Source organism: Bicyclus anynana, chromosome Z (assembly GCF_947172395.1).
Source record: "Bicyclus anynana chromosome Z, ilBicAnyn1.1, whole genome shotgun sequence".
NCBI classification, from domain to species: Eukaryota; Metazoa; Arthropoda; class Insecta; order Lepidoptera; family Nymphalidae; genus Bicyclus; species Bicyclus anynana.
The window spans coordinates 19,514,897-19,534,322 of record NC_069110.1 but is presented as its reverse complement, the minus strand read 5'-3'; the positions used below and the strand labels follow the sequence as shown (position 1 = coordinate 19,534,322).

Genomic DNA, 19,426 nt, shown 5'->3' with positions numbered 1-19,426 from the left:
ACAAGTGAGAATGATTTTTTTTTACTCGTTTATCTCATAATGTGGGGTATCGTTAGATAGGTCTTTTAAAGAAATGAACCCCTCATTTCTTTAAAAGACCTATCTAACGATCTAACGAAGACCTGCTAACACTATTATTAGATTCTGGCATTCGTTTGTAAAATATTAACCATTACCCTACCCCAACTCTACGCCTACCCTACCATACTCCGACCCTACATCTACCCACCCCACCATACCTCTACTAAGCCCTACCCCTACCCTAATTATCATATGTCGTTTTCATGGTTCTCAGCTACCTCTTCACCAATTTTCAGCCAAATCAGTCCAGCAGATCTCGAGTTATAAGTATTTTAACAAGTCCGGTGACTATCTTTTATATATATATAAATGATGCACTGTTGCTAGCTTGCTTCCTAAAATAACATTTATTAGAGCAAACTCTTTCGTACTTCACTTCGGACACATTTATAAAATGTATATTTTGTTCATATTTCAGATTTTTCTTGTCGTCTTTAAAAGCGTGTGCACTCCTAGAACTGTCAATGAGGATAATTTGAGTGCTTTTAAAGCTCTGCTTGTGATTGCTCTGAGCAAAATACAGGCTAAGGTACTTTCAGCACTGCATTCGGTTTAGATCCGACAATTCTCAATCAAGTAGCTGTAGTAGGTACTACTATGAAGCGTTACACACTCTATTTTTTCACCACCAAATTTCATTTTCCAATATCGAAAATTTCTCTAATTTGGAGTATAGATAATGTTCCGCTATTAGATACTTGTAAGAACAATTGCTATGAATCCCAGCCAAAATCAACTAAGAATATGCAACTTCGGTCCAGTCGGGCGCATTTTTCTAAATCAGTATATAGGATTTCTATCAATTGATGAGCACTTTTGACAACACCATAAAAATGTTTACGCCATGTCACACCATTCGGGCGACTTTCTCAATGCCACTGCAAATACCCAGGTTGCCATTGAGAATACTAGGATCATACCAGGGTCTATTGAGAGACAGGAGCCACGGACTACGAAGATAGGAAGATTATGAAATTATTACGAAGTCACTTCAAGGCATTCTGTAATTCGACCGAGATATAGCCTAGCGCTTGGGGCTCCGATTATGGTAAGCTAAGATGTACTATGCTTATGCTTACGGTAAAACGCTTTCCTAGAATAAAGGGCCTTTACTGTTGACTTGTAGATACCCGCATTGTACGGGGTAGGTCTCCGGTAGGCTAATCATTGGACCAACTGCTCCCTTAGTCTATTGGTTAGCCTATGTAGTTTCGCATCACGAGGTCGAGGTCGTAGTTCGAATCCTGGGTCGGGCTATGAGACTGACTAAGTACTATCTTCTAAATTTTCATTTAAAACTAGCGGACCCGAGCAAGCTTCGCTTCGACTTATGTGTACTTCTTCCCTATCTCTACTCTCTCTACCCTACCCCTACTCGGCCCCTACCTACTATTAAAAGTTTGTATGGTAAATTGAGGAGGGTTTTAGCAAGTATTCTAATTTTTCTCACCTTTATATCTTCTATAAACCTTCCCTATACCTCCACGAACATTTGAAGACCAAGATAAGATAAATCCGTTCAGCCGTTCTCGAGTTTTAGCGAGACTAACGAACAGCAATTCATTTTTATATATATAGATATATATAGATGTATAGATTCTCAATCCGGAGTTCGGAAATCGTGCCTCGAAGAGAACGTTAAGCCATCGGTCGGAAATTATCATTAACATCTGACAGTTTATTAGAATCAATTAGATTAAATTTCTAAATAGGAATCGTACCCAGGACCTCTGATGCAGAACCACATCACTACCAACTGAACCAGAGAAATTGTCAATGGAAATGAAATTAAAGTGGTCGTTAATCACCCTAATCACCCTAATCCCAACAATTGACATTAAAGCGGTGGGTTTATGCCCCATATCCCCTCCATAGAGACGTGATAGCTCAGTGGATTTGACCTCTGCCTACGATTCGGAGGGTGTTGGTTCAAATCCGGACCGGGGCATGCACCTCTAACTTTTCTGTTATGTTCATTTGAAGAAATTAAATATTACTTGTCACAAACGGTGAAGAAAAACATCGTAAAGAAACCTGCATACCTGAGAATTTTCTTAATTCTCTATGTGTGTGAAGTCTGCCAATCCGCATTGGGCCAACGTGGTGGACTATTGGCCTAACCCCTCACATTCTGAGAGGTGAAGGATATACATCGTGAGGAAGCCTGCATATCAGAAAATTTTCATAATTCTCTGCGTGTGTGAAGTTTGCCAATCCACATTAGGCGTGGTGGACTATTTGGCCTAATCCTTATGAGAGGAGACTCGTGATCAGTGGTGAGCCGAATATGGCTTGATAATGATGAATGATGATAGAGGTAGGACACCACTGTGAGATAGTCAGGCTCGTCGTAGACTCGTCGCGACCCGAGCCGGTTCTATCGAGCGGCGGTTACATAATACTGCGGCATCAGCCCTCCGCCAGGGCTATCGACTACCCAACACGAACAGACCAACATGTACATTGTACACTATTCCAAAACATTATTATATAATAGCACACGCCCGCGACTTCGTCCGCGTGGAAATCAATGTAAACTTGCAACCCCTATTTCACCTTTTTAAGGGTTGAATTTTAAAAATTCTTGTATCACATTATATTTCGTAATTTTTTCATGATTTATGAACAAATTTTTAAAACTGTACTTTTAAAAATGAAAGACTTTTCATACAAATTTACAACCCCTATTTCACCCCCTTCTATTTTTATTTTAAGGTCAAAAGTACCCTTTGTTATGCTCCAAGGTCCCATTTACCATTATAGCAAAATTCATCTTGATCGGTACAGCCGATTAGCCGTGAAAAGGTAACAGACAGATAGACAGACTTATATTATAAGTAAAAGTTTAACTTGATCTATACTACTGCACAGAATATTTATTTACTTTACAAAATGATATCCGCGACTTTGTTCGCGTTAAATTTGAATTTTTCACAAATCTCACGGGAACCATGATTTTTGCGCGATAAACAGGATTAATCCAGGCCATGAATTCTACCTCTATTACGAACAGACAAATCGGTTTAGTAGTTGTGACGTAAAGGAGTAACAAACATATTCACAGACTTACACACACACTCACAAAAGCTTTCGCCTTTATAAATTACGAATATTAGTGAGATTTTTAAACTGTAACGGGATGTCACGAAGAGGGTTGCAGGGAGCCTTTGGCGGCTCGAGACCGAGGTCTATTTTCAGCAGTGGATGTGCAACGGTTGTTAATGATGATGATGATGATGATGATGATGATGATGATGATGATGATGATGATGACGATGACGATGATGATGATGATGGATGATGATGATGATGATGATGATGATGATGATGATGATGATGATGATGATGATGATGATGATGATGATGATGATGATGATGATGATGATGATGATGATGATGATGATGATAATGATGATGATAATACTATTAAGTACTACAAAGAGATAGTAAGAATTTTGTGTGTAGTAAGAATGATCTAGGACGATAGTAAGTGTTAGTAAGATGATGATGATGATGATGATGAAACCTTGTACCATGAGTGTGTACTTAAATGAGCCAAATGACGAATAATAGTAAAATAGTAAATACGAATATAATATCGGAGTAATTTTGTTAACTTGTACGAACCCTAAGTCCAATTGAACTTCAGGAAAGGGTTCTTAGCTTTATTACACATTTAAAAGGACAACTTATATATATAAACGCTTATACATGTATTATCTGCCCTATACGTGTATCAATCCCAAACGAAATAATGTGCCTTTATATAAGGCAGGGCTGAAGAGAAAACACGACTTTATGCGCTAACAACAAAGTTCGCAAGACGTCAGTGCCATATGCGGCGAGCGAATCTCGGAAATCGTTTTGCCCCACTTTTCTACTTATCGTCTGGAGCTGACAGTGCATTCGGATGGCTACCCCCTACTACTAGGTATATGTAATAGTAGGAGAGACGAAGAGGGGATTTACGCAGTTACTCGAGCGCGGCAGATAAACATAAGGGACCACACCTTGCAAGTTGTTCAGTACCTCCACCACGTATGAGCCCTTAATATTGTTGGGTACGTTTAAAGAAACCAAAAAAAAGAACTAAATACTCAACCAGAACGTCATTTACTTATTTTGAAGGAATTAAAAGTTACAAAATAAAACCCCTATATTTTAGTTCTTGAGTTACGAGCGCGATTAACTTTTTACTTATTTTGAAGGAAATAATTTCTTCTTTAATTCGTTAAAATTTTCTGTCAATTTCAAAGCTAAAGTAATAGAAATTGCTTTTAAAGTCTGTAGTTTTTTTTCCACCGCTAAAAGTAAAAAAAAGTAAATAACCATCTTCCTCTTGAAATAACTAATAAGAAATCATTCTTCCTATGATCTACCAAATGCAATCAGTCCCCATGACGCTTTAGTAACTAAAAATTTAGCATCCCGGACTCCCCTACTATAAGTAGAATCTTTCAACGCAAAGCAGGCTTTGAAGTCAAAACATTTTAGGTCAGCTGCAAAATTCATCTGACCTGAAAGTTTGTATCTATCGAACGTAAGGCGAAGTTTCTTTAAAGTTAGTTTCGTAGATATCTCTACCAACCTACGCCGTAGCAAAGTACTAGAGGCAGAGAAACTCGTACTTGTATTTGTATTTGAATGCAGTCAAGCGTCATAACGACGAGAACACGGCCGTTCATTATTATATTCTGCTTGTTCATTAAGTAAGTCGCGTCGACTTTCTTAATGATAACGATGAAACTTATTCTGTCTTGAACACGAAACAGGATGACTACAATTTTAATTATACAGTAAGAGCTCCTTTTTATTCACGTTTTTACTATTCGCGGATTAAAAAATTGCGTCCCATTTCCTATATTCGCGGCTAAATATTTCGTTATTCGCAGATCTGACTGACGAAACTAAACTTATAACATGTGTATGCGCCATTACAAAATTACTCATATACCTACTCGTATATATTATATGATGGTGCACGGGAACCATTAGCGTTAATGGTTGCCTTCATTTCGCAGCGATGTGGTCGATGCCATGGTTGGACATGGCAAACTATAATTAAAACAAAAATGACTAAGAAATTATTAAATATTACCGCGGTTAGAATCAGCTGGGTAGACATAAACCACCTACAAGTTAGTCTGGTGTAATCAACTATCTTCCAAAGTCACATTTTTTTAATATGACCAATAATACCCACGTCCTCCACAATTTAGTCGGAGAAGACTAAGTTACGATTGGGTACAACAATAGTCCAACAGGCGGGGATCGAACCCACGACCTCTCGGTTAGCTTAGCGAGAGTTAGCTCAACGAGAGGGAGCGAGAGCTATTGAGGCTTTAAACTCTTTATACTCTTTCGAAATGGTAATTGTCAACTGCGTTCTTGGTTACTCGTTGCGTCGGCAAAAATGCCTTAGCCGCCATTCGCACAAATTTTTTAAATGCGTCGTCGTTAAAATGCGTTCAAATACAACAAATGTATATATACCCAAGTATATGTTCAAACGACAATGTTTTTAAAATACGCCGCTTTTTTCGAGTAGTGTTGCATTTTCAATTTTGGGCGTTGGAAATAGACCTTCATTTAATTTCATACTATACTATGCACAAAAATTAAGGGAGCAGAAAAAAAATCCAAATTTTTGGGGGATTTTCAACAGGCTGTAACTTATACAAAAATGGTCGTACAGCAAAAAAACAAAAAGCAAATTGTAGCTCTAAGTGTTTAGTTTTGTATCTGAGTTTGAAAATTTTTTTTTGAAAATATTTTTCGAGTAATCATAAGAAAACCACCGAAAAAAAAATTTTCAAAATTTTTTTGGTTTTTTTTTTAATCTACGGACGTGGAAAAAATTTTTTCGACTCAACCTCCATATGGACCGGATAGCTTGTTTATTCAGATTTAATTTCGTTTTTTTTAAATCTCGATACGAGCATTTTTCGCTGAGATATCGATGTTTGAATGGAAAAAGATCATTTTGTCTTTGATTACCAATATCTCAGCAACCAATGATCGCACAGAAATTTTGAGGTTGGTTTTAAAAATTTGAATAAATTCTCTACAAGGATTGGCAATTGAATTTTGAAAAAAAAATTTTTTTTCAATCATTACATGAATTTGAAAAAGCATCCAAAAAAGGGCTTTTTGTCGTTTTTTGGAAAATCAAGCGCCCAATCAAAAATATTGCGGAAACCACTGACGTTAAGTGTGCCTTTTACTGTTCAATACCCACCCACAAAAACCCTACAAAGTTTCAATTCAATCCAGCCAACCGTTTTTTTTTCCCACTTGATCGAATTTTTGAAAAAATTAAAGGAGCAAGAATTTCGCTCTGAAAATGTCATAATTTTTATAATGCGGGCTGTTATCAGGAGCAGAGGTGGCAATACGCGGTATTAGCACAACACACACACACACACACACACACATCTTCGGAGAGTGAGTTTGGAGTCACAAAATACTGTGGAAGTGACGAACCACAGGGTCTCAATCTCTGATAAAACCACACACATACACGTGCGCAAGCACAAAAGCGTAAATCCGCCGTGCAACCTCCACGTGGTACGCTTTGGGTAACGCTAATGTCGGCGGTAATTTTTTTTTTATTTTTTTTTTGATTTGGGCCAATTGAAAAAAAAATTAAAAATTTTTTTTTTTTTGTTTCTCAAAAATTTTCGAATTTTTTTTTCAGTTGGCCCTAATCAAAAAAAAAATAAAAAAAAAATTACCGCCGACATTAGCGTTACCCAAAGCGTACCACGTGGTCCACAAAAATTTTTTTCATTTTTAATAAAAATTATGACATTTTCAGAGCGAAATTCTTGCTCCTTAAATTTTTTTCAAAAATTCGATCAAGTGGGAAAAAAAAAACGGTTGGCTGGATTGAATTGAAACTTTGTAGGGTTTTTGTGGGTATATTGAACAGTAAAAGGCACACTTAACGTCAGTGGTTTCTGCAATATTTTTGATTGGGCGCTTGATTTTCCAAAAAACGACAAAAAGCCCTTTTTTGGATGCTTTTTCAAATTCATGTAATGATTGAAAAAAAAAAATTTTTTCAAAATTCAATTGCCAATCCTTGTAGAGAGTTTATTCAAATTTTTAAAACCAACCTCAAAATTTCTGTGCGATCATTGGTTGCTGAGATATTGGTAATCAAAGACAAAATGATCTTTTTCCATTCAAACATCGATATCTCAGCGAGAAATGCTTGTATCGAGATTTAAAAAAAACGAAATTAAATCTGAATAAACAAGCTATCCGGTCCATATGGAGGTTGAGTCGAAAAAATTTTTTCCACGTCCGTAGATTAAAAAAAAACCAAAAAAATTTTGAAAATTTTTTTTTCGGTGGTTTTCTTATGATTACTCGAAAAATATTTTCAAAAAAAAATTTTCAAACTCAGATCCAAAAACTAAACACTTAGAGCTACAATTTGCTTTTTGTTTTTTTGCTGTACGACCATTTTTGTATAAGTTACAGCCTGTTGAAAATCCCCCAAAAATTTGGATTTTTTTTCTGCTCCCTTAATTTTTGTGCATAGTATATATTTGGACGCTTTTTTAACGTCCGTTAAAAAAACTCTCGTGCGAATGAGGGCTTAGAAATGCAAATGGACCAAGAAAGCTGAATTTTGAATACGACGTAGGGATCAAGATTCCGACCAACTCGATATATTACGACTTCGTGATATTCAATCACATAAAGCCTTAACAGATCAAACCCATTCTCACGTTATGTATTATTAAAATTATTACAATTAATATTACTTAAAATAAGTTACATTGAAATTCTCATTTAAAAAAAAAGTCTTCGTTAACCAACACTGCATTCGATTCATTGAGCTGTTTAAATATTTATTTAAACAGATCGTAAGCACACAAAGTAACGGGTATAGTGAATATAAACAAAGTGATTATATTCAAGGAAGGCTGTATTAAAAAACTGATATAAAAGCTTCCTTGTTGGCAAACAGAGAAATCTTTACAACTGCTGCTACATCGAGATATAAGTGAGCTACTGAGAATTGACCCTGCGAACTGTAAATTTGTAAATAAAGAATAAATGTACGTCTATTCATACGGACATTATAATACTAGTGATTCCATTCGCGTGTAATTCTATTTTATTTTCAACAAGCCGACACTCCGCGGTTTCATCCGCGTAGTTCCTGTTCCCGTGAGAATATTGGGATAAAATATATCTTTATACAAATATCGTGTCTTTTTTTGAATGCCCACTGGTCCATACACCTTCGATCCAGGGAACCCAGCCATACCTCCGTATAAGTGTATATAGAGATGATAATAACATGATGTATAAAGAAGGATCTGGCTAAAAAATTGGCTTAATAAAAGTATGTTTCTTGAAGGATTTTTTTTCTATCACTCTTCTAGGGCAATATGTTTGCCGGTGTACTGAAGGCAAAGTAACATTTGAAGCTGTATTATATTTTTTTATATTATTTTTCTCTGTTACCAACAAGCTTAACAAACAGTTATCGTATTCTTGTTTGTCAAGCAAACAACCACAAGTTTTTTTTGATTGAATTGATTGGATTGACGCTGGTTCCCTGGGAAATCGGGCGGGCCCTAATGTGGGACGCTACATGCGTTGACACATTAGCACCGTGTCATATCAGGGAGATAGAATCAAGACCGGGAGCCGCAGCAGAAAAAGCTGAAACCGGCAAGTGGCTCAAGCATGCGTCTCTGACAGAGTTACATATTGGTACCTTTTGCCGTGTAGACCCTTGAGCCATGGAGTCTCAGTGCCAAAAAAAATTACGGCTAGTTGCCTCGACTGGTGACAGAAGGGCAGGCTCATTGTCAAAGGATCAGCCTGACTGTCCAGCGCTGAAATGCAGCCGGTATTCTTGCCCCCATTCCACGTGGGCATGATTTATATAGTTATTAGGATAAGTTAGCTTAAGTTCCTTATTGTATTCTTTCTTAATAAAAAACAACGATCTTAGTTTTTCTCCGTTGTGGACAAAAGTTGCATTAAAATGTTGTAAAACGTTGTAGCAAATTTTTTTTGGTAAAGTAATGATTTCGTTATTAAAGTAGAATAATCAAGATTTTTTTGATATAAGCAAACTGCCGGGTTGTTAGGGTAGGTCTGGGCCGGGGATGGCATTCCTTTTTTAACCCGTGTTAACAGTGAGCCGAATATTGGGTTGTTAATGATGAATCGCCGTAGGCACCATATTGGGACCACAGCGGTTGCATCGGGGGTTTTGGGCGACCGCTTAAGCATCGCCTGATGGGGCCCGAAGGAGCAGAAGAGATTGGCTAACCGACTCTCTAAAGGTCTCTTCCGAGACTCGGACATCGGCTTAGAGGGCTTTTCTGGAAAGCTGTTTTCAGAGACCCAGGTAAGGGTGACGTCAGATAGCAGACCTTCACCGGCAAAGATGCTGTATATAGTCTGGCAAGTTCGTTGATGACACACCCATGATATGCGGGCGACGAGGGGAAAGACTGCGCGGCGTGGTGCATCAGTCGTCGGTTTTTCATTCATTGCTACACGCCCTCCGGCCCGCGCGGCCCATCGGGAGTGTTACGAACGAAGTTGCCAAGCTATAGCATGTGGCGCGATCGGTGCGTCAGAGGCTTAACACGTAACTAGGTGACACTACGAGTCCGCCCAGCCCGCCGGGCGCCGGGCGGTCGCGCCACCATCTATTATTGCAGTTTATTCACCTACCCTCGTTAAATATATAAACAGATTTCCGATTCATGTCGTACTTATTTCTGTAGATTCTTTACAATTGGACAGACACGGGCATAAGTTGGTTATTTCTGCATATCGTCTCCAAAGAGTAAAAAAATCTTTTGTCGGTTTGAGTGTACACTTCTATAATAAGATCCCCAAGACTGTGATGGACCTGCCAATGCATAGCTTTAAGCAATGTGTTAAAAAACATTTACTTAGTCGAGGGTTCTACAACATTGATGAGTTCCTTAATGATAAAGATGCTTGGAGGCCGTTGGATCAGCTTCCACCTTCACACAGGAAGTAAAACTATAAGAAATGTAAACAGTAATTGTTATCAATTGTAAATTATAATACTGTATGACTTTTTCAAAAGAGCAACTGTTGAGTTTCTTGCCGGTATCTTCTCAGCAGAACCTGCCTTCCGAACCGGTGGTAGAATCTTTACAAATAGTCAACTGACGTGTCAAAAGTGCTTGTAAACTGAGCCTACTTGAAATAAATGATTTTTGATTTTGATTTTTTGATTTTGGAAAAAGCAACCTGATGCTATGCTGGCAAGACATATACATATAACAACATATACATAACAACATATTGATATATTCTTTTATAAGTACGGAATGTTTGCGTCTGCACTCAGGAAATGTGATTAATTCGTTTCCTGATTGCAGATGTAAGCCTTACCTTAGACAAATGTATACGAGCCAAAATAAAAAACTAAGTGTATCTATTATATTATTATTTATGTACTTTGTAATTATTTCTCAATTTATATGTGAAAACTTCGCTGGCTTAATGTCAACAATATGTTTAATTTTAAGTAATATGTAAAGCTGTTTGTTTTCCTTTAATAAATAAAAAAAAAAGTTTTATTTATACTAATATTATGTGTGTGGTGTGTGTGGAACGCTGCTTTATTTGTGAGTGTTTTATGCTATATTTTATCCCTATACTAATTTTATAAAGAGGTAAAATTTGTGGTATTGTAGGCGGTAATCTATTGAACCGATCTTAAAAGTTCTTTTAGTACTAGAAAGCCACGTTATTTGTGAGTGTCAAAGACTATATTTTATCCCCATATTCTCACGGAAACAGGAACTACGCGGGTGAAACCGCGGACCGTCGGCTAGTCATAAATAAAAACCGTCTTTAAAAATTGTTTATTGTTTACATCACGCTACAATGACAACATAAATAAAGGATTGTAAAACACCGACTCTATGCACGTCATACAAATACACGAAAAAAATACGCAGTGTGGTGTTGATGTATGTAGTCCGTTGCTAGGCAACTGGGGTACAAACAAAGTAAATTAAGGTGAATTCACATATGCCATAACCGTAACACTTAATATTAATATTAACTAGCGGACGCCCGCGCCTTTGTCCGCGTGGTAAGTTGTTATTCGGGCATCACGCTGAAACTACTGAATGAATTCAAATGAGACTTTTGCTGGGTTTGAGACCATGATATGAAGAAGGTTTTAGGATACTTTTTATAGGGAAAATAAAATCAGAAAGGGGTGAAATAGGGGTTAGTTACAGTTTTAAAAATTTGTTCATAAATCATAAAAAAATACGAAATATAAAGTGATTCAAGAATTTTTAAAATTCAACCCCTAAAGTGGTGAAATAGGGCTTGAAGGATTCCACGCGGACGAAGTCGCGGGCGTCCGTTAGTTTGTAAATAATAAAAGAGGGACTGACGGCTGAAGCTGTTCATGGCACACCATGTAACCACCAATTTTCCAACTACAGGCTGAGAATTTTTGCTTGAATCCTCTAAGATGAATGAAGAGCTCAGTATTACATACCTCGATCCAGGATTTTCGCCCATGGCCTCGTGATGGTTTACGAGGTCATGGATGACCACATGGGCAACTAGACGAAGACGCACTTGAATCCAATTTTTAGTAATCATACAAAAATAATAACGCACCACGAGGTAAACTAATTATTTATGGAGGTACGAAATGTACTTGACGTCGAAAAAAGTAAGGAAAAGAATATTTTTAATATGATAGCTTTATAAGGAGCGCATTGTGACGAAATGAATAAATTATACAGCTAATAGGATATGCAAACACAAAGTACGTGCCGCGACGCGTTTCACACCCTTCAAATAGGGTTGCCAACATTTTATCAGATAAATATACATGGTATTTTTCAGATAGAAAAATATAGTACACACTCTTACAGAAAATATAGTACCTATTTTATGAAATAAACAAAAGATGAATTATATTGCTTGCCTATTATTTTTAAATAAACTATATTTAATTCGACGGCCGCGTGGCGCAGTGGGCAGTGACCCTGCTTTCTGCATCCAAGGCCGTGGGTTCGATTCCCACAACTGGAAAATATTTGTGTGATGAGCATGGGTGTTTTCCAGTGTCTGTGTGTATTTATTCATTATATAAGTATTTATATGTAGTATATAAATGTATATTAATATTATAATATCAACTATCTTAGCACCCATAACACAAGCTACTCTGTATGCTTACTTTGGGGCTAGATAGTGATGTGTATTGTTTAAGTATATTTATTTATTTATATTAATTTGTACTTCTTGCATTGTTCAAGATATTTTTGTCTAAAGTAAAAGTGAAAAGTTAAATTTTTATTAATTTGTTCGTTGTTCGGAACACATAAGATAAACAAGTTCGATTACGCTATTATATCTGAAAAAAACTAATGTATAAAAATATAATTAATTAATTATTATTTTTGAGTATACATATATAGTATACTCCAGCAGTATACATACCCAGAGACAAACATTAAAAGAGACAGATACGTAATTATATACAAACATATAACAAATAGAGAAATGTACATAAATAACGCCATAAATAAACGATAACCTAATAATTTTGTAAATAAATGTCATATGGTTACTAAATATAAATTTACTACAGGGACCTAATACTGACATGTTTTGGATTTAAAGATTTAAAAAATTATAGTACGGTTGGCAGCCCTAACTCCAACACCGCCCGCCCAACACCCTTGTCCCACCCCTCCCCCGCCCTCTCTTACGAGCGTCAAAGCAAACCGACGAGTCGACGCTGAACTTTATCAAATGCGCAACCATATGATTGACTTTTATTGTATACTAGCGACCCTCCACAGCTTTGCCCGGGTGCTTGTAGGTAATGCGCAGTTGCGATGTAATATGTTTAAAAGTGACGTTATTTCGAAGTAATCGGTATGATCCTACTAATATTATGAACGCGAAAGTATAGATGCTTGTTTGTTACTTTTTAACGCCGCTACTACTGAATAGATTTGGCTGAAATTTGGAATACACATAGGCTACTTTTCATCCCGGAAAAATCCATGGTTCCGCGGGATTAGTGAAAAACTGAATTTCGCGGACGGAGTCGCGGACGTCCGCTAGTAAACCATATTTAAAAGTTATACATAGTCCTTCGTGGATATTTTGTAGATGTGCTGGGCTATTCACTATTTTGGTCTTTATTATCCACCTATTAAAATAAACATCAAATAAATTGAGAAATGTCATCTATCTACTGTATGTGACTTTATGATATCCACCAGTAGCCACAGGATGACATTTGTTACTAATCTCAATTTCATATATGTCAACAAGCATACGTCAAAGATAGTGAATTATTGTGAATTCTTCGTAATGTTAAGAAACAGTAAGGCCGCGTTTTCGATAAGCTTAAAGTCGGCTTCACTTTTTCCTTACAACGATTATCACCTTCAACAGATTTACACTAAGAATTGACAAATTATATGTATAACAATAAAAAAACACGTTGTAATTTTAATTACGCGAGTGGAACCGCGGGGCGTTCACTAGTCATTACTAAAATGTAGCTTTGTAACAATCGCAGTCGATGTTTCCACTCGATAACAATAAAGAGTCGAGTGAATTCATTCTGTGCAAATCCATCCGGCCAAAGGAGATTTACTTTAAGCTGGATTTGCTTCACCTCCCGCGGGACGTCTCGCCTTCCTCTACAAACACTTTAAAGTGGATACATAAACGTCGTTGCGATTGGAACATTGACTGAACGGACTATATACGCCTTTTATTGTCGGTGAGTGCTACTAGCTCATGAATATTGCTGGTCATCATCTATTTTTTTTTATTGCTTACAAGTTAGCCCTTGACTACAATCTCACCTGATGATAAGTGATGATGCAATCTAAGATGGAAGCGGGCTAACTTGTTAGGATAGGATGTAATCCACACCCCTTTCGTTTTCTACAGGACGTCGCACCGGAACGCTAAATCGCTTGGCGGTACGTCTTTGTCGGTAGGGTGGTAACTAGCCACGACCGAAGCCTCCCACCAGCCAGACCTGGACCAATTAAGAAAATCTCAATCGGCCCAGCTGGGGATAGAACCCAGTGTAAATCCACCGCGCATACCAATGCGCCACGGAGGCCTTCAAAAATCAATATCAGCAATAGAACTACTGCTGGACATAAGCCTCCTATAAGGTCTTCCAAATACCACACACAGTCTTGGCAAGTTCTAGAAATTAGTTCGGACCAACAGATATACAAAAAGACGGACTATATCAATTATTATTCTACAAAATACATATTGAAATTAATTCCTTGAGCGTCGTAAATACTCTGTCATATCTAATGACTATTTACTTGTGGCGCTTGCCTTTGACATTTTAGGCCCATGGCCATCGGATACCAATTTTTTTTTTTTAATTATATGCCTGACAAATTGATCCATGTGACAATTTAATTTATGTGAAAATTTCAACAGAAGACGATTTTATTATCGTGTAAATAAACAATAAACAGAACAGTTAATTCGAATTCACAGACACTTCAGTTTTATTTATATGTATTGATTTCATAGTTTTCGTATCATTAAAGGTAGACGTCTACAAATCCGCATTGGACGCATCACATCAAACGAATTTTTAATTTTACAGCAGACAAAATCCGTTCAAAGCGATCCGTACGATACGCACGACGCGGATCAATGGACGCCAATGTTTAATCACCAATCGATCGTAAGCATTCGTTTCAAGTTACACCCACTAAGAATTTAAAGTTTCCATAGTTAAATATGGAATCGAACTTCAGAGGATATCTAGTTATTGAATTACAAAGCGAGGATTTTTATACTCGTTTATTCTCGTTTATGATTCAGAAACCACGACATGCGATACCAAACGAAGCCCTCTATTTATTCCCAGAATAATATGAAGTATATTGTCGTGTCTGTCCCTTATTTGAATGCTTTACTGCCTAGCCAGGTCTCCTTCATTGCAGGAGAGGAAATTTGAAGCTTGTATATGCCACGCACGTTGTGTGCATTTTAAGAAATTAAATATTACGTGTTTCAAACGCCGAAGGTTCACGAGGAAACCTCAGACCAAATTACCTAGGTCCTGCCTCGCTAGAGGTTATCCCACTATCAAAATGATCATGATCAATTGAGTTGAGATCATGAGTGAATTTTAGTGCGATACAAGTCCAACTAAATTACAGGTAATTATTGTTCTGAGGACGAAACCTGCATAGCTGAGAATGTTCTTCATTAACAACCTGTATTCGGCTCACTGTTGAGCACGAGTCTTCTCTCAAAATAAGAGAGTTGGGCTAATAGTCCACCACGCTGGCCCAATGCGGATTGACAGAATTCACACACGTAGAGAATTTAGAAAAAGACGTAGGTTTCTTTCTTCACCTTTTGAGACATGTGATATTTAATTTCTTCATAACTGTAAAGTTGTATGACCGAATCAGAACTTACGTCCTACGAATCGTAGGCTGATGGCATATCCACTGGGTTATCACGATTCGTTATTTGTTCGAGTTTTATCGAAGCGGAACAATATCGGTATTATCTCGTAATCCGTACCTTCTCCGTAGCAACAAAGTTAATACTGTCTTAATTTCGAAAGAATCTACTTATTAACGAAAGAATTCATTATGAAAAAATATATTGGAGATGGATTTTTTTGTAATATGAAATTAATTATATTTCTCAGAATGCTCCAAAATGGAGGTTGTTATTAACCGGCATCAAAAAGGACTTTCTACAAAAGTCTGCGATTTTTCCAAAATAACTAGTGATCTGTTTGTGTTACAAGATTTACGTTACTCAAATGCAATATTTCCAGCTAGATAAGGTTAGTAGCTGTACGTATATAATATACTACCCGACGTCACGCGGTTCCACCCGCGTAATTCCCGTTCACGTAAACATTCATCATTGACAACCCATATCCGGCTCACTGTCGAGCACAAGTCTCCTCCCAAAATGAGAATAAAGGCCTTTAAAATTTAGGCCTTAGTCCACCACGCTGGCCCTGGCACGCTTAGTTATTATTATTATTATTTCAGTACTTATTAGTAAGCTATAGTCAAAGTCAAAGTCAAAATTCATTTATTTCAAATAGGTTTAGTTTACAAGCTCTTTCGAAACGTCAGGTAATAATATTAAACTTAAGATAATGGTGATAATAATTATTCGAAAACTTAAAATTAAAGTTACGAGGGTTCCAAACGCACCTTGGTCCGAGAAGAGCCCACAACAAACTCAGCCAGGTTTATCCTTTTTTAGTTTATCACCATTTAACAATAGGTATATAAGTAGCCTGTCATGTAATACATTTCATTTCCAAGCAATTTTGTCATATACGTAATCATTGACACTATAATATGACTTTTCTATAAGCTTACGTTTAATAAAAACTTTGAACTTATTGAGAGACATGCCAGTGATTTCATGTGGCAGTTTATTATAAAAACGTATGCAATTGCCCTTAGTATTATATAACTTAATATTAGTTTAGAATGTCACAGAACTATGCACATATTGCGAACAGTAAATTTCATCGTTCAATAGTTGATGAAGAATCTGGAAGCTCGCTGTTTGTTCAGCGACAAATATGTTGAATAGTAAAAGTATTCCTCAAGGAAACAAACTATTTGTGATTTGCTTGCTATTTGAACTACAAAGTTCGCCGAGGAAACTTGCACGTCCCAGTTAAATTTAAATTATACTGGGACGGCTGAAGGGATTAGCTGGCAATCTAGAGTGGCTTCTTATTCACAATAAGTAAACAAACTTGCCAAGTTTCTTAATCATTTGTGGCTTTATACATTATGAACAGCGGTTGGCTACGACATCTACTATCGCCTACTTTCTGTTTCTCTTTTACATCAAGATATAACTAGTAAGTAAGCCATATCATTTAAATCTATACAAATACTAACGGACCCGGTCTCATTCCCTACCCCTACCCCTATTCTATTCTACTTTCACCCTACATCTACCCAACCCCTACCCCTTAATAAGAAAAAAAAACTCTCCGTAAAAACCATTGTCGTACTTCAAGGAATCACTTTATACATATAGTTTAAAAAACTAAAAAACATGACTATTTTTATCGTATTCCTGACAGCAAACCCTTATATTTGACATCCATATTATGGGGATGGATTTCAAACAGCCAGTCCGCCATCTTCGGGAGGCCGCCATATTGGATTTGTAATGACGTTCCTTAGCTAGTCATGATATTGTCATCAGAGTTCAAAGCGTGTGTAAAATTTCATCCTAATCGAAAACCGGGAAGTGGGTAAAATTAAGATTCCAAGATTTGTCTTTCCTATATAGTTAAAAGTGACAGGGGAGGCCGCCATATTGGATTTGCATTGACGTTTCTTAGCTAGTTCATGTATCGTCATCAGAACTCAGAGCGTGTGCAAAATTTCACCATAATCGAAAACTGGGAAATGGGTCACATTAAGATTCCAAGATTTTTTTACATACATGGACAATTAAGTCGGTTAAGACGTGCGGGCTGTCATATAACGCTATACATGTTCTATACTCGGCGTGACTCGGCCGATGTAGTCAGCCAATTAAAAGTTGTAAGTGAGCGGGGGCTCTAACTTTCGTTATTTACTATGCGACTCAATGAAATTAAGACAATTAGCCGCTTTTGTTCGCCTCAGTAAAGACGCGTTAGTGACATATCCATATTATAAAATCATCAACACTATTGCAGTGACTGATACCCCGACCACTTGGTCAAGTTAATACCAAAAGTAGTGTAAGCATCAGAACACCAACGACATATATTATCCTTTTAGCACAACTTTGAATAAGGTTCCAGCGCATCATTGTTGCACCTTAAAGCAGCTGGTATTGGTTAAAATAATTTTCTATTTTACTTTTCTACACGTATAGTGTCTATCCTACTTATAAATCTTTGCTTTCACCCCCTTATTTTTACTTACTAGTTTAGTTTCCCTATTCAAATTGTACATACCCACATAGAAAAGAATCTAATATTCTGTAACCAACCGATAGCTATAACTATATCTATATACAAATACTAGACACTAGCGAAGCCGCGAGAAATTTCCAATAAAATATACATTGAAAGCCTGAATCGGATCTACGGAGGCCTTCGGTGATACACAATGCGTCTGCTGACAAAAGAAAATATTAGCAGAAACTCACAGACGGTCTGAAATGATTGTGTGCAGTGTTGCGATGTCTACCCTCGTCAACGACGGCATTTCTGCCTACTAACACTTCTATTTCCACTAGTTTTGTGCTCGTAGGTCCTCTTAATCTATACTACACTAGCAGAACCCGCGATATCATCCGCGTAGTTTCATTCCCAGTCGGAGCCCAAATGATACAACACTGAAAATCGGCCATGAATTAGGGCAATCAAGGAGAACTCATGAGGCCAATTTACAAAGAAATCTATATTTGCCTAATCAGTGTAATTACTTGTTACAGATGGGCAATATTTCGTATCCCTTTGCCATAAATTCATTGCATTATCTGTGTCTAACTGACAGGCGACAGTTTTAATAATCTCATTCATTGGTTGTCTTTTACATGACAGCTCGCGTTTACAAAGACACCTGACAATCAGTGAAATACGCATATAAGAGGATATATAAATTACTACAATCGTTGTGAAAATAATGAAGTCAGCTCATTTTCCCCGTTGGCGAATATTATTTCGGATAAGATTCTAATGGAGTAATGTAGTAAAATATTCAAGATTTTAGTACATTTTTCAATTCTGTATGGTTCTGATATGTGGTTTTTTCCAAATCCCTATTTCGGAAATCTCCCTTCGGGAAACTTTGCCAGATCGTTTGTTAGCCTATGACATTTAAAAATACTTGGTTGGCCTTCTAGTAGTACAAGATTTTTAAAATCGACATCAAAATCTACATCTACTCCCTCAATTTTAAATTATAATTTATAAGTCCAACAATTTTTTTTAGGTTTCAAGCCCTATATTTTATGTTCTCTTAAGATAAAAATAATTTGTTCTTCTTAGTAGACACTCGGAATAAAGGCCCAGCCTCCATACAAAATTGGGACATGTCCTTTACGTTTTCAAAATACACTAAGTATAGATACTCAGTATTCTGTTTCTTACTATGGGGTTATGACACAGTTATTTGTTCTGAAGTGGGAGCTCAGCGGCGTCACCGGCGGATCTAAGCGAGCGCAGAAGCATCGCCTGATGGTCCATAAGGCAGAAGTGGTGAGCGGAGCGACTCTAAACAAAGTCCTCCGCCGTATCTGTCTGTATGTTCACGATAAACTCGGAACTTCGGAACGGATTTTC

At 37.1% G+C, this 19,426-nt stretch overlaps 2 protein-coding genes across 9 annotated transcripts in view; both read right to left on the bottom strand.

Moving 5' to 3' along the window:
* Nucleotides 1-19,426, bottom strand: part of LOC112052913 (locomotion-related protein Hikaru genki) — a 361,983-nt gene that overhangs the window by 106,764 nt on the left and 235,793 nt on the right. The gene's annotated exons all lie outside the window — the stretch shown is intronic.
* Nucleotides 1-19,426, bottom strand: part of LOC112054303 (protein NDRG3) — an 80,168-nt gene that overhangs the window by 19,868 nt on the left and 40,874 nt on the right. The window lies entirely within an intron of this gene.